Source organism: Schistocerca gregaria, chromosome 6, assembly GCF_023897955.1.
Source record: "Schistocerca gregaria isolate iqSchGreg1 chromosome 6, iqSchGreg1.2, whole genome shotgun sequence".
NCBI classification, from domain to species: Eukaryota; Metazoa; Arthropoda; class Insecta; order Orthoptera; family Acrididae; genus Schistocerca; species Schistocerca gregaria.
Window position 1 is genome coordinate 587,337,454 of NC_064925.1, and position 25,999 is coordinate 587,363,452.

The window sequence follows — 25,999 nt, forward strand, 5'->3', positions numbered from 1 at the left end:
AGGACTAGCAGCCGAGTTGCATGGGAGAATGTGAAAAGAGTTCATATGTAGTAAAAACCTGAGAAATCCGTCCGTTTTCGTCATTTGTTAACGAATCGACTCAAAGCCAGATCGTCACATTGGCCGCTCTTCTCTCTGAAACGGTAGTCCTTATCGTCTGCAAAGATATGTCGCGTGTTCCGGTATGCGGACACACTAAAAGCACCATAGAAAAATACAGATGAACCTTCAAAGTTGATGTAATAGCCAGTAAGAAGTAGTACAATTCAAGTTTTAGGTATCGATTATTGACTTTTTAGCTGGCTTTGGTGCCTTGGACATGAGCTAGGACCTTACGATTCTGCATGAAAGGAGGACTAGCAGCCGAGTTGCACGGGAGAATGTGAAAAGTGTTCATATGTAGTAAAAACGTTTGAAATCCGTCCGTTTTCGTCATTTGTTTTCGAATCGACTTAAAGCCAGATCGTCATATTGGCCGCTCTTCTCCCTGAAACGGTTGTACTTATCGTCTGCAAAGCTATGTCGTGTGCTGCGGTATGCGGAGACACTAAAAGCACCATAGTAGAACACAGATGAAACTTCTAAGTTGATGTAATAGCCAGAATGAGGTAGTACAATTCAAGTTTTAGGTATCGATTATTGACTTTTTAGCTGGCTTTGGTGCCTTGGACATGAGCTAGGACCTTAAGATTCTGCATGAAAGGAGGACTAGCAGCCGAGTTGCACGGGAGAATGTGAAAAGTGTTCATATGTAGTAAAAACCTGAGAAACCCGTCCGTTTTCGTCATTTGTTAACGAATCGACTTAAAGCCAGATCGTCACATTGGCCGCTCTTCTCCCTGAAACGGTTGTACTTATCGTCTGTAAAGCTATGTCGCGTGCTGCGGTATCCGGAGACACTAAAATCAATATAGTAGTACACAGATGAAGTTTCTAAGTAGAAGTAATAGCCAGTAAGAAGTAGTACAATTTAAGTTTTAGGTATCGATTATTGACTTTTTAGCTGGCTTTGGTGCCTTGGACATGAGCTAGGACCTTAAGATTCTGCATGAAAGGAGGACTAGCAGTCGAGTTCATGGGAGAATGTGAAAAGTGTTCATATGTAGTAAAAACCTGAGAAATCCGTCCGTTTTCGTCATTTGTTGTCGAATCGACTTAAAGCCAGATCGTCACATTGGCCGCTCTTCTCTCTGAAATGGTTGTACTTATCGTCTGCAAAGCTATTTCGCGTGCTGCGGTATCCGGAGACACTAAAAGCACCATAGTAGAACACAGATGAAACTTCTAAGTTGATGTAATAGCCAGTAAGATGTAGTACAATTTAAGTTTTAGGTATCGATTATTGACTCTTTAGCTGGCTTTGGTGCCTTGGACATGAGCTAGGACCTTAAGAATCTGCATGAAAGGAGGACTAGCAGCCGAGTTGCACGGGAGAATGTGAAAAGTGTTCATATGTAGCACAAACCTAAGAAATCCGTCCGTGTTCGTCATTTGTAATCGAATCGACACAAAGCCAGATCGTCAAATTGGCCGCTCTTCTCTCTGAAACGGTTGTACTTATCGTCTGCAAAGCTATGTCGTGTGCTGCGGTATGCGGAGACACTAAAAGCACCATAGTAGAACACAGATGAACCTTCTAAGTTGATGTAATAGCCAGTAAGAAGTAGTACAATTCAAGTTTTTGGTATCGATTATTGACTTTTTAGCTGGCTTTGGTGCCTTGGACATGAGCTAGGAGCTTATGATTCTGCATGAAAGGAGGACTAGCAGCCGAGTTGCACGGGAGAATGTGAAAAGTGTTCATATGTAGTAAAAACCTTTGAAATACGTATGTTTTCGTCATTTGTTTTCGATTCGACTTAAAGCCAGATCGTCATATTGGCCGCTCTTCTCTCTGAAACGGTTGTACTTATCGTCTGCAAAGCTATTTCGCGTGCTGCGGTATGCGGAGACACTAAAAGCACCATAGTAGAACACACATGAAGCTTCTAAGTTGATGTAATAGCCAGTAAGAAGTAGTACAATTCATGTTTTAGGTATCGATTATTGACTTTTTAGCTGGCTTTGGTGCCTTGGACATGAGCTAGGACCTTAAGATTCTGCATGAAAGGAGGACTAGCAGCCGAGTTGCATGGGAGAATGTGAAAAGAGTTCATATGTAGTAAAAACCTGAGAAATCCGTCCGTTTTCGTCATTTGTTAACGAATCGACTCAAAGCCAGATCGTCACATTGGCCGCTCTTCTCTCTGAAACGGTAGTCCTTATCGTCTGCAAAGATATGTCGCGTGTTCCGGTATGCGGAGACACTAAAAGCACCATAGTAGGACACAGATGAAGCTTCTAAGTTGATGTAATAGCAAGTAAGAAGTAGTAAAATTCAAGTTTTAGATATCGATTATTGACGTTTTAGCTGGCTTTGGTGCCTTGGACATGAGCTAGGACCTTAAGATTCTGCATGAAAGGAGGACTAGCAGCCGAGTTGCATGGGAGAATGTGAAAAGTGTTCATATGTAGTAAAAACCTGAGAAATCCGTCCGTTTTCGTCATTTGTTATCGAATCGACTTAAAGCCAGATCGTTACATTAGCCGCTCTTCTCTCTGAAACGGTCGTACTTATCGTCTGCAAAGCTATGTCGCGTGCTGCGGTATGTGGAGACACTAAAAGCACCATAGTAGAACACAGATGAAGCCTCTAAGTTGATGTAATAGCCAGTAAGAAGTAGTACAATTCAAGTTTTAGAAATCGATTATTGATTTTTTAGCTGGCTTTCGTGCCTTGGACATGAGCTAGGACCTTAAGATTCTGCGTGAAAAGAGGACTAGCAGCCAAGTTGCACGGGAGAATGTGAAAAGTGTTCATATGTAGTAAAAACCTGAGAAATCCGTCCGTTTTCGTCATTTGTAATCGAATCGACTTAAAGTCAGATCGCCGCATTGGCCGCTGTTTGTCTGAAACGGTTGTACTTATCGTCTGCTAAGCTATGTCGCGTGTTGCGGTATCCGGAGACACTAAAAGCACCATAGTAATACACAGATGAACCTTCTAAGTTGATGTAATAGCCACTAAGAAGTAGTACAATACAAGTTTTAGTTATCGATTATTGACTTTTTAGCTGGCTTTGGTGCCTTGGACATGAGCTAGGACCGTAAGATTCTGCATGAAAGGAGGTCTAGCAGCCGAGTTGCATGGGAGAATGTGAAAAGTGTTCATATGTAGTAAAAACCTGAGAAATCCGTCCGTTTTCGTCTTTTGTTCTCGAATCGACTTAAAGCCAGATCGTCACATTGGCAGCTCATCTCTATGAAACGGTTGTACTTATCGTCGGCAAAGCTATGTCGCGTGCTGCGGTATGCGGAGACACTAAAAGCACCATAGTAGAACACACATGAAGCTTCTAAGTTGATGTAATAGCCAGTAAGAGGTAGTACAATTCAAGTTTTAGGTATCGATTATTGACTTTTTAGCTGGCTTTGGTGCCTTGGACATGAGCTAGGACCTTAAGATTCTGCATGAAAGGAGGACTAGCAGCCGAGTTGCACGGGAGAATGTGAAAAGTGTTCATATGTAGTAAAAACCTGAGAAACCCGTCCGTTTTCGTCATTTGTTATCGAATCGACTTAAAGCCAGATCGTCACATTGGCCGCTCTTCTCCCTGAAACGGTTGTACTTATCGTCTGCAAAGCTATGTCGCGTGCTGCGGTATCCGGAGACACTAAAATCAATATAGTAGTACACAGATGAAGCTTCTAAGTTGAAGTAATAGCCAGTAAGAAGTAGTACAATTTAAGTTTAAGTATCGATTATTGACTTTTTAGCTGGCTTTGGTGCCTTGGACATGAGCTAGGACCTTAAGATTCTGCATGAAAGGAGGACTAGCAGCCGAGTTCATGGGAGAATGTGAAAAGTGTTCATATGTAGTAAAAACCTGAGAAATCCGTCCGTTTTCGTCATTTGTTGTCGAATCGACTTAAAGCCAGATCGTCACATTGGCCGCTCTTCTCTCTGAAATGGTTGTACTTATCGTCTGCAAAGCTATTTCGCGTGCTGCGGTATCCGGAGACACTAAAAGCACCATAGTAGAACACAGATGAAACTTCTAAGTTGATGTAATAGCCAGTAAGATGTAGTACAATTTAAGTTTTAGGTATCGATTATTGACTCTTTAGCTGGCTTTGGTGCCTTGGACATGAGCTAGGACCTTAAGAATCTGCATGAAAGGAGGACTAGCAGCCGAGTTGCACGGGAGAATGTGAAAAGTGTTCATATGTAGCACAAACCTAAGAAATCCGTCCGTGTTCGTCATTTGTAATCGAATCGACACAAAGCCAGATCGTCAAATTGGCCGCTCTTCTCTCTGAAACGGTTGTACTTATCGTCTGCAAAGCTATGTCGCGTGCTGCGGTATGCGGAGACACTAAAAGCACCATAGTAGAACACACATGAAGCTTCTAAGTTGATGTAATAGCCAGTAAGAAGTAGTACAATTCATGTTTTAGGTATCGATTATTGACTTTTTAGCTGGCTTTGGTGCCTTGGACATGAGCTAGGACCTTAAGATTCTGCATGAAAGGAGGACTAGCAGCCGAGTTGCATGGGAGAATGTGAAAAGAGTTCATATGTAGTAAAAACCTGAGAAATCCGTCCGTTTTCGTCATTTGTTAACGAATCGACTCAAAGCCAGATCGTCACATTGGCCGCTCTTCTCTCTGAAACGGTAGTCCTTATCGTCTGCAAAGATATGTCGCGTGTTCCGGTATGCGGAGACACTAAAAGCACCATAGTAGGACACAGATGAAGCTTCTAAGTTGATGTAATAGCAAGTAAGAAGTAGTACAATTCAAGTTTTAGATATCGATTATTGACGTTTTAGCTGGCTTTGGTGCCTTGGACATGAGCTAGGACCTTAAGATTCTGCATGAAAGGAGGACTAGCAGCCGAGTTGCATGGGAGAATGTGAAAAGTGTTCATATGTAGTAAAAACCTGAGAAATCCGTCCGTTTTCGTCATTTGTTATCGAATCGACTTAAAGCCAGATCGTTACATTAGCCGCTCTTCTCTCTGAAACGGTCGTACTTATTGTCTGCAAAGCTATGTCGCGTGCTGCGGTATGTGGAGACACTAAAAGCACCATAGTAGAACACAGATGAAGCCTCTAAGTTGATGTAATAGCCAGTAAGAAGTAGTACAAATCAAGTTTTAGATATCGATTATTGATTTTTTAGCTGGCTTTCGTGCCTTGGACATGAGCTAGGACCTTAAGATTCTGCGTGAAAAGAGGACTAGCAGCCGAGTTGCACGGGAGAATGTAAAAAGTGTTCATATGTAGTAAAAACCTGAGAAATCCGTCCGTTTTCGTCATTTGTAATCGAATCGACTTAAAGTCAGATCGCCGCATTGGCCGCTCTTTTGTCTGAAACGGTTGTACTTATCGTCTGCTAAGCTATGTCGCGTGTTGCGGTATCCGGAGACACTAAAAGCACCATAGTAATACACAGATGAACCTTCTAAGTTGATGTAATAGCCACTAAGAAGTAGTACAATACAAGTTTTAGTTATCGATTATTGACTTTTTAGCTGGCTTTGGTGCCTTGGACATGAGCTAGGACCGTAAGATTCTGCATGAAAGGAGGTCTAGCAGCCGAGTTGCATGGGAGAATGTGAAAAGTGTTCATATGTAGTAAAAACCTGAGAAATCCGTCCGTTTTCGTCTTTTGTTCTCGAATCGACTTAAAGCCAGATCGTCACATTGGCAGCTCATCTCTATGAAACGGTTGTACTTATCGTCGGCAAAGCTATGTCGCGTGCTGCGGTATGCGGAGACACTAAAAGCACCATAGTAGGACACACATGAAGCTTCTAAGTTGATGTAATAGCCAGTAAGAGGTAGTACAATTCAAGTTTTAGGTATCGATTATTGACTTTTTAGCTGGCTTTGGTGCCTTGGACATGAGCTAGGACCTTAAGATTCTGCATGAAAGGAGGACTAGCAGCCGAGTTGCACGGGAGAATGTGAAAAGTGTTCATATGTAGTAAAAACCTGAGAAACCCGTCCGTTTTCGTCATTTGTTATCGAATCGACTTAAAGCCAGATCGTCACATTGGCCGCTCTTCTCCCTGAAACGGTTGTACTTGTCGTCTGCAAAGCTATGTCGCGTGCTGCGGTATCCGGAGACACTAAAATCAATATAGTAGTACACAGATGAAGCTTCTAAGTTGAAGTAATAGCCAGTAAGAAGTAGTACAATTTAAGTTTAAGTATCGATTATTGACTTTTTAGCTGGCTTTGCTGCCTTGGACATGAGCTTGGACCTTAAGATTCTGCATGAGAGGAGGACTAGCAGCCGAGTTCATGGGAGAATGTGAAAAGTGTTCATTTGTAGTAAAAACCTGAGAAATCCGTCCGTTTTCGTCATTTGTTGTCGAATCGACTTAAAGCCAGATCGTCACGTTGGCCGCTCTTCTCTCTGAAACGGTTGTACTTAGCGTCTGCAAAGCTATTTCGCGTGCTGCGGAATGCGGAGGCACTAAAAGCACCATAGAAGAATACAGATGACCTTCAAAGTTGATGTAATAGCCAGTAAGAAGTAGTACAATTCATGTTTTAGGTATCGATTATTGACTTTTTAGCTGGCTTTGGTGCCTTGGACATGAGCTAGGACCTTATGATTCTGCATGATAGGAGGACTAGCAATCGAGTTGCACGGGAGAATGTGAAAAGTGTTCATATGTAGTAAAAACCTGAGAAATCCGACCGTTTTCTTCTTTTGTTATAGAATCGACTTAAAGCCAGATCGTCACATTGGCCGCTCTTCTCTCTGAAACGGTTGTACTTATCGTCTGCAAAGCTATGTCGCGTGATGCGGTATGCGGAGACACTAAAAGCACCATAGTAGAACACAGATGAAGCTTCTAAGATGATGTAATAGCCAGTAAGAAGTAGTACAATTTAAGTTTTACGTATCGATTATTGACTTTTTAGCTGGCTTTGGTGCCTTGGACATGAGCTAGGACCTTAAGATTCTGCATGAAAGGAGGACTAGCAGCCGCGTTGCATGGGAGTATGAGAAAAGTGTTCATATGTAGTAAAAACCTGAGAAATCCGTCCGTTTTCGTCATTTGTTATCGAAACGACTCAAAGCCAGATCGCTACATTGGCCGCTCTTCTCTCTGAAACGGTTGTACTTATCGTCTGCAAAGCTATGGCTCGTGTTCCGGTATGCGGAGACACTAAAAGCACCATAGTAGAACACAGATGAAGCTTTTAAGTTGATGTAATAGCCAGTAAGAAGTAGTACAATTCAAGTTTTACGTATCAATTATTGACTTTTTAGCTGGCTTTGGTGCCTTGGACATGAGCTAGGACCTTAAGATTCTGCATGAAAGGAGGACTAGCAGCCGAGTTGCACGGGAGAATGTGAAAAGTAGTCATATGTAGTAAAAACCTGAGAAATCCGTCCGTTTTCGTCATTTGTTATCGAATCGACTTAAAGCCAGATCGTCACATTGGCCGCTCTTCTCCCTGAAACGGTTGTACTTATCGTCTGCAAACCTATGTCGCGTGCTGCGGTATCCGGAGCCACTAAAATCAATATAGTAGTACACAGATGAAGGTTCTAAGTTGAAGTAATAGCCAGTAAGAAGTAGTACAATTTAAGTTTTAGGTATCGATTATTGACTTTTTAGCTGGCTTTGGTGCCTTGGACATGAGCTAGGACCTTAAGAATCTGCATGAAAGGAGGACTAGCAGCCGAGATGCACGGGAAATGTGAAAAGTGTTCATATGTAGCACAAACGTAAGAAATCCGTCCGTGTTCGTCTTTTGTTATCGAATCGACACAAAGCCAGATCGTCACACTGGCCGCTCTTCTCTCTGAAACGGTTGTACTTATCGTCTGCAAAGCTATTTCGCGTGCTGCGGTATGCGGAGACACTAAAAGCACCCTAATAGAACACACATGAAGCTTCTATGTTGATGTAATAGCCAGTAAGAAGTAGTACAATTTACGTTTTAGGTATCGATTATTGACTTTTTAGCTGGCTTTGGTGCCTTTGACATGAGCTAGGACCTTAAGATTCTGCATGAAAGGAGGACTAGCAGCCGAGTTGCATGGGAGAATGTGAAAAGAGTTCATATGTAGTAAAAACCTGAGAAATCCGTCCGTTTTCGTCATTTGTTGACGAATCGACTCAAAGCCAGATCGTCACATTGGCCGCTCTTCTCTCTGAAACGGTTGTCCTTATCGTCTGCAAAGATATGTCGCGTGTTGCGGTGTGCGGAGACACTAAAAGCACCATAGTAGGACACAGATGAAGCTTCTATGTTGAAGTAATAGCAAGTAAGAAGTAGTACAATTCAAGTTTTAGGTATCGATTATTGACTTTTTAGCTGGCTTTGGTGCCTTGGACATGAGCTAGGACCTTAAGATTCTGCATGAAAGGAGGACTAGCAGCCGAGTTGCACGGGAGAATGTGAAAAGTGTTCATATGTAGTAAAAACCTGAGAAATCCGTCCGTTTTCGTCATTTGTTATCGAATCGACTTAAAGCCAGATCGTCACATTGGACGCTCTTATCCCTGAAACGGTTGTACTTATCGTCTGCAAAGCTATGTCGCGTGCTGCGGTATGAGGAGACACTAAAAGCACCATAGTAGAACACAGATGAAACTTCTAAGTTGATGTAATAGCCAGTAAGAAGTAGTACAATTAAAGTTTTAGGTATCGATTATTGACTTTTTAGCTGGCTTTGGTGCCTTGGACATGAGCTAGGACCTTAAGATTCTGCATGAAAGGAGGATTAGCAGCCGAGTTGCACGGGAGAATGTGAAAAGTGTTCATATGTAGTAAAAACCTGAGAAATCCGTCCGTTTTCGTCATTTGTTATCGAATCGACTTAAAGCCAGATCGTCACATTGGACGCTCTTCTCCCTGAAACGGTTGTACTTATCGTCTGCAAAGCTATGTCGCGTGCTGCGGTATGAGGAGACACTAAAAGCACCATAGTAGAACACAGATGAAACTTGTAAGTTGATGTAATAGCCAGTAAGAAGTAGTACAATTAAAGTTTTAGGTATCGATTATTGACTTTTTAGCTGGCTTTGGTGCCTTGGACATGAGCTAGGACCTTAAGATTCTGCATGAAAGGAGGATTAGCAGCCGAGTTGCACGGGAGAATGTGAAAAGTGTTCATATGTAGTAAAAACCTGAGAAATCCGTCCGTTTTCGTCATTTGTTATCGAATCGACTTAAAGTCAGATCGCCGCATTGGAAGCTCTTCTGTCTGAAACAATTGTACTTATCGTCTGCTAAGCTATGTCGCGTGTTGCGGTATCCGGAGACACTAAAAGCACCATAGTAATACAAAGATGAACCTTCTAAGTTGATGTAATAGCCAGTAAGAAGTAGTACAATACAAGTTTTAGTTATCGATTATTAACTTTTTAGCTGGCTTTGGTGCCTTGGACATGAGCTAGGACCGTAAGATTCTGCATGAAAGAAGGACTAGCAGCCGCGTTGCATGGGAGAATGTGAAAGTGTTCATATGTAGTAAAAACCTGAGAAATCCGTCCGTTTTCGTCATTTGTTATCGAATCGACTTAAAGCCAGATCGTCACATTGGCCGCTCTTCTGTCTGAAACGGTTGTACTTATCGTATGCAAAGCTATGTCGCGTGCTGCGGTATTCGGAGACACTAAAAGCACCATAGTAGGACACAGATGAAGCTTCTAAGTTGATGTAATAGCAAGTAAGAAGTAGTACAATTCAAGTTTTAGGTATCGATTATGGACTTTTTAGCTGGCTTTGGTGCCTTGGACATGAGCTAGGACCTTAAGATTCTGCATGAAAGGAGGACTAGCAGCCGAGTTGCACGGGAGAATGTGAAAAGTGTTCATATGTAGTAAAAACCTGAGAAATCCGTCCGTTTTCGTCATTTGTTATCGAATCGACTTAAAGCCAGATCGTCACATTGGACGCTCTTCTCCCTGAAACGGTTGTACTTATCGTCTGCAAAGCTATGTCGCGTGCTGCGGTATGAGGAGACACTAAAAGCACCATAGTAGAACACAGATGAAACTTCTAAGTTGATGTAATAGCCAGTAAGAAGTAGTACAATTAAAGTTTTAGGTATCGATTATTGACTTTTTAGCTGGATTTGGTGCCTTGGACATGAGGTAGGACCTTAAGATTCATGAAAGAAGGATTAGCAGCCGAGTTGCACGGGAGAATGTGAAAAGTGTTCATATGTAGTAAAAACCTGAGAAATCCGTCCGTTTTCGTCATTTGTTATCGAATCGACTTAAAGTCAGATCGCCGCATTGGCCGCTCTTCTGTCTGAAACGGTTGTACTTATCGTCTGCTAAGCTATGTCGCGTGTTGCGGTATCCGGAGACACTAAAAGCACCATAGTAATACACAGATGAACCTTCTAAGTTGATGTAATAGCCAGTAAGAAGTAGTACAATATAAGTTTTAGTTATCGATTATTGACTTTGTAGCTGGCTTTGGTGCCTTGGACATGAGCTAGGACCGTAAGACTCTGCATGAAAGGAGGTCTAGCAGCCGAGTTGCATGGGAGAATGTGAAAAGTGTTCATATGTAGTAAAAACCTGAGAAATCCGTCCGTTTTCCTCATTTGTTTTTGAATCGACTTAAAGCCAAATCGTCATATTGGCCGCTCTTCTCTCTGAAACGGTTGTACTTATCGTCTGCAAAGCTATGTCGCGTGCTGCGGTATGCGAAGACACTAAAAGCACCATAGTAGAACACACATGAAGCTTCTAAGTTGATGTAATAGCCAGTAAGAAGTAGTACAATTCACGTTTTAGGTATCGATTATTGACATTTTAGCTGGCTTTGGTGCCTTTGACATGAGCTAGGACCTTAAGATTCTGCTTGAAAGGAGGACTAGCAGCCGAGTTAGATGGGAGAATGTGAAAAGAGTTCATATGTGGTAAAAACCTGAGAAATCCGTCCGTTTTCGTCATTTGTTATTGAATCGACACAAAGCCAGATCGTCACATTGGCCGCTCTTCTCTCTGAAACGGTTGTCCTTATCGTCTGCAAAGATATGTCGCGTGTTGCGGTATGCGGAGACACTAAAAGCACCATAGTATAACACAGATGAAGCTTTTAAGTTGATGTAATAGCCAGTAAGAAGTAGTACAATTCAAGTTTTAGGTATAGATTTTTGACTTTTTAGCTGGCTTTGGTGCCTTAAACATGAGCTAGGACCTTAAGATTCTGCATGAAAGGAGGACTAGCAGCCGAGTTGCACGGGAGAATGTGAAAAGTGTTCATATGTAGCAAAAACCTGAGAAATCCGTCCGTTTTCGTCATTTGTTATCGAATCGACTCAAAGCCAGATCGTCACATTGGCCGCTCTTCTGTCTGAAACGGTTGTACTTATCGTCTGCAAAGCTATGTCGCATGCTGCGGTAATCGGAGACACTAAAAGCACCATAGTAGGACACAGATGAAGCTTCTAAGTTGATGTAATAGCAAGTAAGAAGTAGTACAATTCAAGTTTTAGGTATCGATTATTGACTTTTTAGCTGGCTTTGGTGCCTTGGACATGAGCTAGGACCTTAAGATTCTGCATGAGAGGAGGACTAGCAGCCGAGTTTCACGGGAGAATGTGAAAAGTGTTCATATGTAGTAATAACCTGAGAAATCCGTCCGTTTTCGTCATTTGTTATCGAATCGACTTAAAGCCAGATCGTCACATTGGCCGCTCTTCTCTCTGAAACGGTTGTCCTTATCGTCTGCAAAGATATGTCGCGTGTTGCGGTATGCGGAGACACTAAAAGCACCATAGTATAACACAGATGAAGCTTTTAAGTTGATGTAATAGCCAGTAAGAAGTAGTACAATTCAAGTTTTAGGTATAGATTTTTGACTTTTTAGCTGGCTTTGGTGCCTTAAACATGAGCTAGGACCTTAAGATTCTGCATGAAAGGAGGACTAGCAGCCGAGTTGCACGGGAGAATGTGAAAAGTGTTCATATGTAGCAAAAACCTGAGAAATCCGTCCGTTTTCGTCATTTGTTATCGAATCGACTCAAAGCCAGATCGTCACATTGGCCGCTCTTCTGTCTGAAACGGTTGTACTTATCGTCTGCAAAGCTATGTCGCATGCTGCGGTAATCGGAGACACTAAAAGCACCATAGTAGGACACACATGAAGCTTCTAAGTTGATGTAATAGCCAGTAAGAAGTAGTACAACTCACGTTTTAGGTATCGATTATTGACTTTTTAGCTGGCTTTGGTGCCTTTGACATGAGCTAGGACCTTAGGATTCTGCATGAAAGGAGGACTAGCAGCCGAGTTGCATGGGAGAATGTGAAAAGAGATCATATGTAGTAAAAACCTGAGAAATCCGTCCGTTTCCGTCAGTTGTTAACGAATCGACTCAAAGCCAGATCGTCACATTGGCCGCTCTTCTCTCTGAAACGGTTGTCCTTATCGTCTGCAAAGATATGTCGCGTGTTGCGGTTTGCGGAGACACTAAAAGCACCATAGTAGAACACAGATGAAGTTTTTAAGTTGATGTAATAGCCAGTAAGAATTAGTACAATTCAAGTTTTAGTTATAGATTATTGACTTTTTAGCTGGCTTTGGTGCCTTAAACAATAGCTAGGACCTTAAGATTCTGCATGAAAGGAGGACTAGCAGCCGAGTTGCATGGGAGAATGTGAAAAGTGTTCATATGTAGTAACAACCTAGGAAATCCGTCCGTTTTCGTCATTTGTTATCGAATAGACTCAAAGCCAGATCGTCACATTGGCCGCTCTTCTGTCTGAAACGGTTGTACTTATCGTCTGCAAAGCTATGTCGCGTGCTGCGGTATTCGGAGACACTAAAAGCACCATAGTAGGACACAGATGAAGCTTCTAAGTTGATGTAATAGCAAGTAAGAAGTAGTACAATTCAAGTTTTAGGTATCGATTATTGACTTTTTAGCTGTCTTTGGTGCCTTGGACATGAGCTAGGACCTTAAGATTCTGCATGAAAGGAGGACTAGCAGCCGAGTTGTACGGGAGAATGTGAAAAGTGTTCATATGTAGTAAAAACCTGAGAAATATGTCCGTTTTCGTCTTTTGTTATCGAGTCGACTTAAAGCCAGATCGTCACATTGGCCGCTCTTCTCCCTGAAAGGGTTGTACTTATCGTCTGCAAAGCTATGTCGCGTGCTGCGGTATGCGGAGACACTAAAAGCACCATAGTAGAACACAGATGAAACTTCTAAGTTGATGTAATTGATAGTAAGAGGTAGTACAATTCAAGTTTTAGGTATCGATTATTGACTTTTTAGCTGGCTTTGGTGCCTTGGACATGAGCTAGGACCTTAAGATTCTGCATGAAAGGATGACTAGCAGCCGAGTTGCACGGGAGAATGTGAAAAGTGTTCATATGTAGTAAAAACCTGAGAAATCCGTCCGTCTTCGTCATTTGTCATCGAATCGACTTAAAGCCCGATCGTAACATTGGCCGCTTTTCTCTCTGAAACGTTTGTACTTATCGTCTGCAGAGCTATGTCGCGTGCTGCGGTATGCGGAGACACTAAAATCAATATAGTAGTACACAGACGAAGCTTCTAAGTTGATGTAATAGCAAGTAAGAAGTAGTACAATTCAAGTTTTAGGTATCGATTATTGACTTTTTAGCTGGCTTTGGTGCCTTGGACATGAGCTAGGACCTTAAGATTCTGCATGAGAGGAGGACTAGCAGCCGAGTTTCACGGGAGAATGTGAAAAGTGTTCATATGTAGTAATAACCTGAGAAATCCGTCCGTTTTCGTCATTTGTTATCGAATCGACTTAAAGCCAGATCGTCACAATGGCCGCTCTTCTCTCTGAAACGGTTGTCCTTATCGTCTGCAAAGATATGTCGCGTGTTGCGGTATGCGGAGACACTAAAAGCACCATAGTATAACACAGATGAAGCTTTTAAGTTGATGTAATAGCCAGTAAGAAGTAGTACAATTCAAGTTTTAGGTATAGATTTTTGACTTTTTAGCTGGCTTTGGTGCCTTAAACATGAGCTAGGACCTTAAGATTCTGCATGAAAGGAGGACTAGCAGCCGAGTTGCACGGGAGAATGTGAAAAACGTTCATATGTAGCAAAAACCTGAGAAATCCGTCCGTTTTCGTCATTTGTTATCGAATCGACTCAAAGCCAGATCGTCACATTGGCCGCTCTTCTGTCTGAAACGGTTGTACTTATCGTCTGCAAAGCTATGTCGCATGCTGCGGTAATCGGAGACACTAAAAGCACCATAGTAGGACACAGATGAAGCTTCTAAGTTGATGTAATAGCAAGTAAGAAGTAGTACAATTCAAGTTTTAGGTATCGATTATTGACTTTTTAGCTGGCTTTGGTGCCTTGGACATGAGCTAGGACCTTAAGATTCTGCATGAGAGGAGGACTAGCAGCCGAGTTTCACGGGAGAATGTGAAAAGTGTTCATATGTAGTAATAACCTGAGAAATCCGTCCGTTTTCGTCATTTGTTATCGAATCGACTTAAAGCCAGATCGTCACATTGGCCGCTCTTCTCTCTGAAACGGTCGTACTTATCGTCTGCAAAGCTATGTCGCGTGCTGCGGTATGTGGAGACACTAAAAGCACCATAGTAGAACACAGATGAAACTTCTAAGTTGATGTAATAGCCAGTAAGAAGTAGTACAATTAAAGTTTTAGGTATCGATTAATGACTTTTTAGCTAGCTTTGGTGCCTTGGACATGAGCTAGGACCTTAAGATTCTGCATGAAAGGAGGATTAGCAGCCGAGTTGCAAGGGAGAATGTGAAAAGTGTTCATATGTAGTAAAAACCTGAGAAATCCGTCCGTTTTCGTCATTTGTTATCGAATCGACTTAAAGTCTGATCGCCGCATTATCCGCTCTTCTGTCTGAAACGGTTGTACTTATCGTCTGCAAAGCTATGTCGCGTGCTGCGGTATTCGGAGACACTAAAAGCACCATTGTAGGACACAGATGAAGCTTCTAAGTTGATGTAATAGCAAGTAAGAAGTAGTACAATTCAAGTTTTAGGTATCGATTATTGACTTTTTAGCTGGCTTTGGTGCCTTGGACATGAGCTAGGACCTTAAAATTCTGAATGAAAGGAGGACTAGCAGCCGAGTTCCACGGGAGAATGTGAAAAGTGTTCATATGTAGTAAAAACCTGAGAAATCCGTCCGTTTTCGTCATTTGTTATCAAATCGACTTAAAGCCAGATCGTCACATTGGCCGCTCTTCTCCCTGAAACGGTTGTACTTATCGTCTGCAAAGCTATGTCGCGTGCTGCGGTATGAGGAGACACTAAAAGCACCATAATAGAACACAGATGAAACTTCTAAGTTGATGTAATAGCCAGTAAGAAGTAGTACAATTAAAGTTTTAGGTATCGATTATTGACTTTATAGCTGGCTTTGGTACCTTGGACATGAGCTAGGACCTTAAGATTCAGCATGAAAGGAGGACTAGCAGCCTAGTTGCACGGGAGAATGTGAAAAGTGTTCATATGTAGTAACAACCTAGGAAATCCGTCCGTTTTCGTCATTTGTTATCGAATCGACTCAAAGCCAGATCGTCATATTGGCCGCTCTTCTCTCTGAAACGGTTGTACTATCGTCTGCAAAGCTATGTCGCGTGCTGCGGTATGCGGAGACACTAAAAGCACCATAGTAGAACACACATGAAGCTTCTAAGTTGATGTAATAGCCAGTAAGAAGTAGTACAACTCACGTTTTAGGTATCGATTATTGACTTTTTAGCTGGCTTTGGTGCCTTTGACATGAGCTAGGACCTTAGGATTCTGCATGAAAGGAGGACTAGCAGCCGAGTTGCATGGGAGAATGTGAAAAGAGATCATATGTAGTAAAAACCTGAGAAATCCGTCCGTTTCCGTCAGTTGTTAACGAATCGACTCAAAGCCAGATCGTCACATTGGCCGCTCTTCTCTCTGAAACGGTTGTCCTTATCGTCTGCAAAGATATGTCGCGTGTTGCGGTATGCGGAGACACTAAAAGCACCATAGTAGAACACAGATGAAGTTTTTAAGTTGATGTAATAGCCAGTAAGAATTAGTACAATTCAAGTTTTAGTTATAGATTATTGACTTTTTAGCTGGCTTTGGTGCCTTAAACAATAGCTAGGACCTTAAGATTCTGCATGAAAGGAGGACTAGCAGCCGAGTTGCATGGGAGAATGTGAAAAGTGTTCATATGTAGTAACAACCTAGGAAATCCGTCCGTTTTCGTCATTTGTTATCGAATAGACTCAAAGCCAGATCGTCACATTGGCCGCTCTTCTGTCTGAAACGGTTGTACTTATCGTCTGCAAAGCTATGTCGCGTGCTGCGGTATTCGGAGACACTAAAAGCACCATAGTAGGACACAGATGAAGCTTCTAAGTTGATGTAATAGCAAGTAAGAAGTAGTACAATTCAAGTTTTAGGTATCGATTATTGACTTTTTAGCTGTCTTTGGTGCCTTGGACATGAGCTAGGACCTTAAGATTCTGCATGAAAGGAGGACTAGCAGCCGAGTTGTACGGGAGAATGTGAAAAGTGTTCATATGTAGTAAAAACCTGAGAAATATGTCCGTTTTCGTCTTTTGTTATCGAGTCGACTTAAAGCCAGATCGTCACATTGGCCGCTCTTCTCCCTGAAAGGGTTGTACTTATCGTCTGCAAAGCTATGTCGCGTGCTGCGGTATGCGGAGACACTAAAAGCACCATAGTAGAACACAGATGAAACTTCTAAGTTGATGTAATTGATAGTAAGAGGTAGTACAATTCAAGTTTTAGGTATCGATTATTGACTTTTTAGCTGGCTTTGGTGCCTTGGACATGAGCTAGGACCTTAAGATTCTGCATGAAAGGATGACTAGCAGCCGAGTTGCACGGGAGAATGTGAAAAGTGTTCATATGTAGTAAAAACCTGAGAAATCCGTCCGTCTTCGTCATTTGTCATCGAATCGACTTAAAGCCCGATCGTAACATTGGCCGCTTTTCTCTCTGAAACGTTTGTACTTATCGTCTGCAGAGCTATGTCGCGTGCTGCGGTATGCGGAGACACTAAAATCAATATAGTAGTACACAGACGAAGCTTCTAAGTTGAAGTATTAGCCAGTAAGAAGTAGTACAATTCAAGTTTTAGGTATCGATTATTGACTTTTTAGCTGGCTTTGGTGCCTTGGACATGAGCTAAGACCTTAAGATTCTGCATGAAATGAGGACTAGCAGCCGTGTTGCACGGGAGAATGTGAAAAGTGTTCATATGTAGTACAAACCTAAGAAATCCGTCCGTGTTCGTCATTTGTTATCGAATCAACACAAGTCCAGATCGTCACATTGGCCGCCCTTCTCACTGAAACGGTTGTACTTATCGTCTGCAAAGCTATTTCGCGTGCTGCGGTGTGTGGAGACACTAAACTCACCATAGTAGAACACAGATGAAGCTTCTAAGTTGATGTAATAGCCAGTAAGAAGTAGTACTATTCAAGTTTTAGATATCGATTATTGACTTTTTAGCAGGCTTTGGTGCTTTGGACATGGGCTAGGACCTTAGGATTGTGCATGAAAGGAGGACTATCAGCCGACTTGCACGGGAGAATGTGAAAAGTGTTCATATGTAGTAAAAACCTGAGAAATCCGTCCGTTTTCGTCATTTGTTATCGAATCGACTTAAAGCCAGGTCGTCACATTGGCCGCTCTTCTCTCTGAAACGGTTGTACTTATCGTCTGCAACGCTATGTCGCGTGCCGTGGTATTCGGGGACACTTAAAGCACCATAGTAGGACACAGATGAACCTTCTAAGTTGATGTAATAGCCAGTAAGAAGTAGTACAATACAAGTTTTATGTATCGATTATTGACTTTTTAGCTGACTTTGGTGCCTTGGACATGACCTAGGACCGTAAGATTCTGCATGAAAGGAGGTCTAGCAGCCGAGTTGCATGGGAGAATGTGAAAAGTGTTCATATGTAGTAAAAACCTGAGAAATCTGTCCGTTTTCGTATTTTGTTATCGAATCGACTTAAAGCCAGATCGTCACATTGGCCGCTCTTCTCTCTGCAACGGTTGTACTTATCGTCTGCAAAGCTATGTCGCGTGCTACGGTATGAGGAGACACTGAAAGCACCATAGTAGAACACAGATGAAACTTCTAAGTTGATGTAATAGCCAGTAAGAAGTAGTACAATTAAAGTTTTAGGTATCGATTATTGACTTTTTAGCTGGCTTTGGTGCCTTGGACATGAGCTAGGACCTTAAGATTCTGCATGAAAGGAGGACTAGCAGCCGAGTTGCACGGGAGAATGTGAAAAGTGTTCATATGCAGTAAAAACCTGAGAAATCCGTCCGTTTTCGTCAAATGTTGTCGAATCGACTTAAAGCCAGATCGTCACATTTCCCCGCTCTTCACTCTGCAACGGTTGTACTTATCGTCTGCAAAGCTATGTCGCGTGATGCGGTATGCAGACAAACTAAAAGCACCATAGTAGAACACAGATGAAGCTTCTAAGTTGATGTAAAAGCCAGTAAAAGGTAGTACAATTCAAGTTTTAGGTACTGATTATTGACTTCTTAGCTGGCTTTGGTGCCTTGGACATGAGCTAGGACCTTAAGATTCTGCATGAAAGGAGGACTAGCAGCCGAGTTGCACGGGAGAATGTGAAAAGTGTTCATATGTAGTAAAAATTTGAGAAATCCGTCCGTTTTCGTCATTTGTTATCGAATCGACTTAAAGCCAGATCGTCACATTGGCCGCTCTTCTCTCTGAAACGGTTGTACTTATCGTCTACAAAACTATGTCGCGTGCTGCGGTATGCGGAGAAACTAAAAGCACCATAGTCAAACACAGATGAAGCTTCTAAGTTGATGTAATAGTCTGTAAGAAGTAGTACAATTCACGTTTTAGGTATCGATTATTGACTTTTTAGCTGGCTTTGGTGCCTTTGACATGAGCTAGGACCTTAGGATTCTGCATGAAAGGAGGACTAGCAGCCGAGTTGCATGGGAGAATGTGAAAAGAGATCATATGTAGTAAAAACCTGAGAAATCCGTCCGTTTCCGTCAGTTGCTAACGAATCGACTCAAAGCCAGATCGTCACATTTCCCCGCTCTTCACTCTGCAACGGTTGTACTTATCGTCTGCAAAGCTATGTCGCGTGATGCGGTATGCAGAGACACTAAAAGCACCATAGTAGAACACAGATGAAGCTTCTAAGTTGATGTAAAAGCCAGTAAAATGTAGTACAATTCAAGTTTTAGGTACTGATTATTGACTTCTTAGCTGGCTTTGGTGCCTTGGACATGAGCTAGGACCTTACGATTCTGCATGAAAGAAGGACTAGCTGCCGCGTTGCACGGAAGTGTGTGAAAAGTGTTCATATGTAGTAAAAACCTGAGAAATTCGTCCGTGTTCGTCTTTTGTTATCGAATCGACTTAAAGCCAGATCGTCACATAGGCCGCTCTTCTCTCTAAAACGGTTGATGTTATCGTCTGTAAAGGTATGTCGCATGCTGCGGTATTCGGAGACACTAAAAGCACCATAGTAGAACACAGATGAAGCTTCTAAGTTGATGTAATAGCCAGTAAGAAGTAGTATAATTCAAGTTTTAGGTATCGATTATTTACTTTTTAGCTGGCTTTGGTTCCTTGGACATGAGCTAGGACCTTAAGATTCTGCATGAAAGGGGGACTAGCAGCCGAGTTGCACGGGAGAATGTGAAAAGTGTATATATGTAGTAAAAACCTGTGAAATACGTCCGTTTTCGTCATTTGTTATCGAATCGACTTAAAGCCAGATCGTCACATTGGCCGCTCTTCTCTCTGAAACGGTTGTACTTATCGTCTGCAAAGCTATGTCGCGTGCTGCGGTATGCGGAGACACTAAAAGCACAATAGTAGAACACAGATGAAGCTTCTACGTTGATGTAATAGCCAGTAAGAAGTAGTACAATTCAAGTTTTAGGCATTGATTATTGACTTTTTAGCTGGCTTTGGTGCCTTGGACATGAGCTAGGACCTTAACATTCTGCATGAAAGGAGGACTAGCAGCCGAGTTGCACGGGAGAATTTGTAAAGTGTTCATATGTAGTAAAAACCTGAGATATCCGTCCGTTTTCGTCATTTGTTATCGAATCGACTTAAAGCCAGATCGTCACATTGGCCGCTCTTCTCTGCAACGGTTGTACTTATCGTCTGCAAAGCTATGTCGCGTGCGGCGGTATGAAGAGACACTAAAAGCACCATAGTAGAACACCGATGATACTTTTAAGTTGATGTAATAGCCAGTAAGAAGTAGTACAATTAAAGTTTTAGGTATCGATTATTGACTTTTTAGCTGGCTTTGGTGCCTTGGACCTCAGCTAAGACCTTAAGATTATGCATGAAATGTGGACTAGCAGCCGAGTTGTACAGGAGAATGTGAAAAGTGTTCGTATGTAGTAAAAACCTGAGAAATCCGTCCGTTTTCGTCATTTGTTATCGAATCGACTTAAACAAAGATCGTCACATTGGGCGCTCTTCTCTCTGAAATGGTTGTACTTATCGTCTGCAAAGTTATGTCACGTGCTGCGGTATGCGGAGACACTAAAAGCACCATAGTAGAACACAGATGAAGCTTCTAAGTTGATATAATAGCCAGTAAGAAGTAGTACAATTCAACTTTTAGGTATCGATTATTGACTTCTTAGCTGGCTTAGGTGCCTTGGACATGAGCTAGGACCTTAAGATTCTGCATGAAAGGAGGACTAGCAGCCGAGTTTCATGGGAGAATGTGAAAAGTGTTCATATGTAGTAAAAACCTGAGAAATCCGTCCGTTTTCGTCATTTGTTGTCGAATCGACTTAAAGCCAGATCGTCACGTTGGCCGCTCTTCTCTCTGAAACGGTTGTACTTATCGTCTGCAAAGCTATGTCGCGTGCTGCGGTATGCGGAGACACTAAAAGCACCATAGTAGAACACAGATGAAGCTTCTAAGTTGATGTAATAGCCAGTAAGAAGTAGTACAATTCATGTTTTAGTTATCGATTATTGACTTTTTAACCTCCTTTGGTGCCCTGGACATGAGGTAGGACATTAAGATTTTGCATGAATGGAGGATTAGCAGCCGCGGTTCACGGGAGAATGTGAAAAGTGTTTATATGTAGTAAAAACCTGAGAAATCCGTCCGTTTTCGTCATTTGTTATCGAATCGACTTGAAGCCAGATCGTCACATTGGCCGTACATCAGTCTGAAACGGTTACATTTATCCCCTGCAAAGCTATGTCGCGTGCTGCGGTATGCGGAGACACTAAAAGCACCATAGTAGAACATAGATGAAGCTTCTAAGTTGATGAAATAGCCATTAAGAAGTAGTACAATTCAAGGTTTAGGTATCGATTATTGACTCTTTAGCCGGCTTCGGTGCCTTGGCGATGAATTTGGACCATACGATTTTGCATGAATGGAGGACTAGCAGCCGCGTTTCACGGGAGACTGTGGAAAGTGTTCATTTGTAGTAAAAACCTGAGAAATGCGTCCGTTTTCATCATTTGTTATTGAACCGACTTAAAGCCAGATCGTCACATTGGCCGCTCTTTGCTCTGAATCTGTTACATTTATCGTCTGCAAAGCTATGTCGGGTACTGTGGCATTAGGAGACACAAAAAGCACCATAGTAGACCACAGAAGAAGCTCCTAAGTTGATGTAATAGCCAGTAAGAAACAGTACAATTCAAGTTTTTGCTATCGATTACTGATTTTTTACCCTTCTTTAGTGCCTTCGACATGAGCTAGGAACTTAAGATTTTGCATGAGAGGAGGACTAGCAGCCGCGTTGCACGGGAGAATGTGAAAAGTGTTCATATGTAGTAAAAACCTGAGAAATGCGTCCGTTTTCGTCATTTGTTATTGAACCGACTTAAAGCCAGATCGTCACATTGGCCGCTCTTTGCTCTGAAACTGTTACATTTATCGTCTGCAAAGCTATGTCGCGTACTGTGGCATTAGGAGACACAAAATGCACCATAGTAGTACACAGATGAAGCTTCTAAGTTGATGTAATAGCAAGTGAGAAGTACTACATTCACGTTTTAGGTATCGATTATTGACTTTTTAGCTGGCTTTGGTGCCTTGGACATGAGCTAGGACGTTAACATTTTGCATGAAACGAGGACCAGCAGCCGAGTTGCACGGGAGAATGTGGAAAGTGTTCATATGTAGTAAAAAAATGAGAAATCCGGCCGTTTTCTTCATTTGTTATTGAATCGACTTAAAGCCAGGTCGTCACATTGGCCGCTCTTCTCTCTGAAACGGTTTTACATATCGTATGCAAAGCTATGTCGCGTGCTGCGGTATGCGCAGACACTAAAAGCACCATAGTACAACACAGATGAAGCTTCTAAGTTGATGTAATAGCCAGTAAGAAGTAGTACAATTCAAGTTTTAGGTATCGATTATTGACATTTAAGCTGGCTTTGGTGCCTTGGACATGAGCTAGGACCTTAACGTTTTGCATGAAAGGAGGACTAGCAGCCGAGTTGCATGGGAGAATGTGAAAAGTGTTCATATGTAGTAAAAACCTGAGAAATGCGTCCGTTTTCGTCATTTGTTATCGAATCGACTTAAAGCCAGATCGTCACATTGGCCGCTCTTCTCTCTGAAACGGTTTTACTTATCGTCTGCAAAGCTATGTCGCGTGCTGCGGTGTGCGCAGACACTAAAAGCACCATAGTAGAACACAGATGAAGCTTCTAAGTTTATTGTAATACCCAGTAAGAAGTAGTACAATTCAAGTTGTAGGTATCGATTATTGATATTTTAGCTGGTTTTGGTGCCTTGGACATGAGCTAGGACCTTAAGATTGTGCATGAAAGGACTACTAGCAGCCGAGTTGCACAGGAGAATATGAAAAGTGTTCATATGTAGTAAAAACCTGAGAAATCCGTCCTTTTTGGTCATTTGTTATCGAATCGACTTAAAGCCAGATCGTCACATTGGCCGCTCTTCTCTCTGAACGGTTGTACTTATCGTCTGCAAAGCTATGTCGCTTGCTGCGGTATGTGGAGACACTAAAAGCACCATAGTAGAACACAGATGAAGCTTCTAAGTTGTTGTTATAGCCGGTAAGAAGTAGAACAATTTAAGTTTTAGGTATCGATTGTTGACTTTTTAGCTGGCTTTGGTGCCTTGGACATGAGCTAGGACCTTAAGATCTTGCATGAAAAGACGACTAGCAGCCGGGTTGCACGGGAGTATGTGAAAAGTGTTCAAATGTAGTAAAAACGTGAGAAATCCGTCCGTTTACGTCATTTGTTATCGAATCTACTTAAGGCCAGATCGACACATTGGCCGCTCTTCTCTCTGAAACGGTTGTACTTATCGTGTGCAAAGCTATGTCGCGTGCTGCGGTAGGCGGAGACACTAAAAGCACCATAGTAGAACACAGATGAAGCTTCTAAGTTGATGTAATAGCCAGTAAGAAGTAGTACAATTCAAGTTTTAGGTATCGATTATTGACTTTTTAGTTGGCTTTGGTGCCTAGGACCTGAGCTAGGACCTTAAGATTGTGTATGAAAGGAGGACCAGCAGCCGAGTTGCACGGAGAATGTGAAAAGTGTTCACATGTAGTAAAAACCTGAGAAATCCGCTAGTTTTCGGCATTTGTTATCGAATCGACTTAAAGCCAGATCGTCACATTGGCCGCTCTTCTCTCTGAAACGGTTTTACTTATCGTCTGCAAAGCTATGTCGCGCGCTGCGGTATGCGAGGCACTAAAAGCACCATAGTAGAACACAGGTGAAGCTTCTAAATTGATGTAATAGCCAGTAAGAAGTAGTACAATTCATGTTCTAGTTATCGATTATTTAATTTTTAACCTTCTTTGGTGCCCTGGACATGAGGTAGGACATTACGATTTTGTATGAAAGGAGGACTAGCAACCGAGTTGCACTGGAGAATGTGAAAAGTGTTCATATGTAGTAAAAACCTGAGAAATCCGCCCGTTTCGTCATTTGTTATCGAATCGACTTAAAGCCAGATCGTCACTTTGGCCGCTCTTCTCTCTGAAACATTTGTACTTACCGTCTGCAAAGCTATGTCGCGTGCTGCGGTATGCGGAGACACTAAAAGCACCATAGTAGAACACAGATGAAACTTCTAATTTGATTTAATAGCCAGTAAGAAGTAGTACAATTCAAGTTGTAGTTATGGATTATTGACCTTTTAGCTGGCTTTGGTGCCTTGGACATGAGCTAGGAACTTACGATTCTGCATGAAAGGAGCACTAGCAGCCGAGTTGCACGGGAGAATGTGAAAAGTGGTCATATGTAGTAAAAACCTGAGAAATCCGTCCGTTTTCTTCATTTGTTATCAATACGAATCAAAGCCAGATCGTCACATTGGCCGCTCATCTCTCTGAAACGGTTGTACTTATAGTCTGCAAAGCTATGTCGCGTGCTGCGGTATGCGGAGACACTAAAAGCACCATAGTAGAACAGATGAAGCTTCTAAGTTGATGTAATAGCCAGTAAGAAGCAGTACAATTCAAGTTTTAGTTATCGATTATTGACTTTTTACCCTCCTTTGGTGCCTTGGACATGAGCAAGGAACTTTAGATTTTGCATGAAAGGAGGACTAGCAACCGCGTTGCACGGGAGAATGTGAAAACTGTTCGTATGTAGTAAATACCTAGAAATCCGTCCGTTTTCGTAATTTGTTATCTAATTGACTTAAAGCCAGATCGTCATATTGGCCGCTCTTCTCTCTAAAACGTTTGAACTTATCGTCTGCAAAGCTATGTCGCGTGCTGCGGTATGCGAGGCACTAAAAGCACCATCGTAGAACACAGGTGAAGCTTCTAAATTGATGTAATAGCCAGTAAGAAGTAGTACAATTCAAGTTTTAGTTATCGATTATTGACTTTTTAGCTGTCTTTGATGCCTTGGACATGAGCTAGGACCTTAATGTTTTGCATGAAAGGAGGACTAGCAGCCGAGTTGCTCGGGAGAATGTGAAAAGTGTTCATATGTAGTAAACACCTGAGAAATCCGTCCGTGTTCGTCATTTGTTATCGAATCGACTTAAAGCCAGATCTTCACATTGGCCGCTCATCTCACTGAAACGGTTGTACTTATCGCCTGCAAAGCTATGTCGCGTGCTGCGGTATGCGGGGACACTAAAAGCACCATAGTAGAACACAGATGAAGCTTCTAAGTTGATGTAATAACCAGTGAGAAGTAGTAAAAATCATGTTTTAGTTATGGATTATTGACTTTTTACCCTTCTTTGGTTCCTTGAACATGAGCTAGGAACTTAAGATTTTGCATGAAAGGAGGACTCGCAGCCGCGTTGCACGGGAGACTGTGAAAAGTGTTCATATGTAGTAAAAACCTGAGAAATCCATCCGTGTTCGTCATTTGTTATCGAATCGACTTAAAGCCAGATCGTCACATTGGCCGCTCTTCTCTCTGAATCGGTTGTACTTATCGTCTGGAAAACTATTTCGCGTGCTGCGATATGCGGAAACACTAAAAGCACAATAGTAGAACACAGATGAAGCATCTAAGTTGATGTAATAGCCAGTAAGAAGTAGTACAATTCAAGTTTTAGGTATCGATTATTGACTTTTTAGCTGGCTTTGGTGCCTTGGACATGAGCTAGGACTTTAAGATTCTGCATGAAAGGAGGACTAGCAGCCGAGTTGTACCGGAGAATGTGAAAAGTGTTCACATGTAGTAAAAACCTGAGAAATCCGCTAGTTTTCGGCATTTGTTATCGAATCGACTTAAAGCCAGATCGTCACGTTGGGCGATCTTCTCACTGAAACGGTTGTACTTATCGTCTGCAAAGCTATGTCGCGTGCTGCGGTATGCGGAGACACTAAAAGCACCATAGTAGAACAGATGAAGCTTCTAAGTTGATGTAATAGCCAGTAAGAAGCAGTACAATTCAAGTTTTAGTTATCGATTATTGACTTTTTACCCTCCTTTGGTGCCTTGGACATGAGCA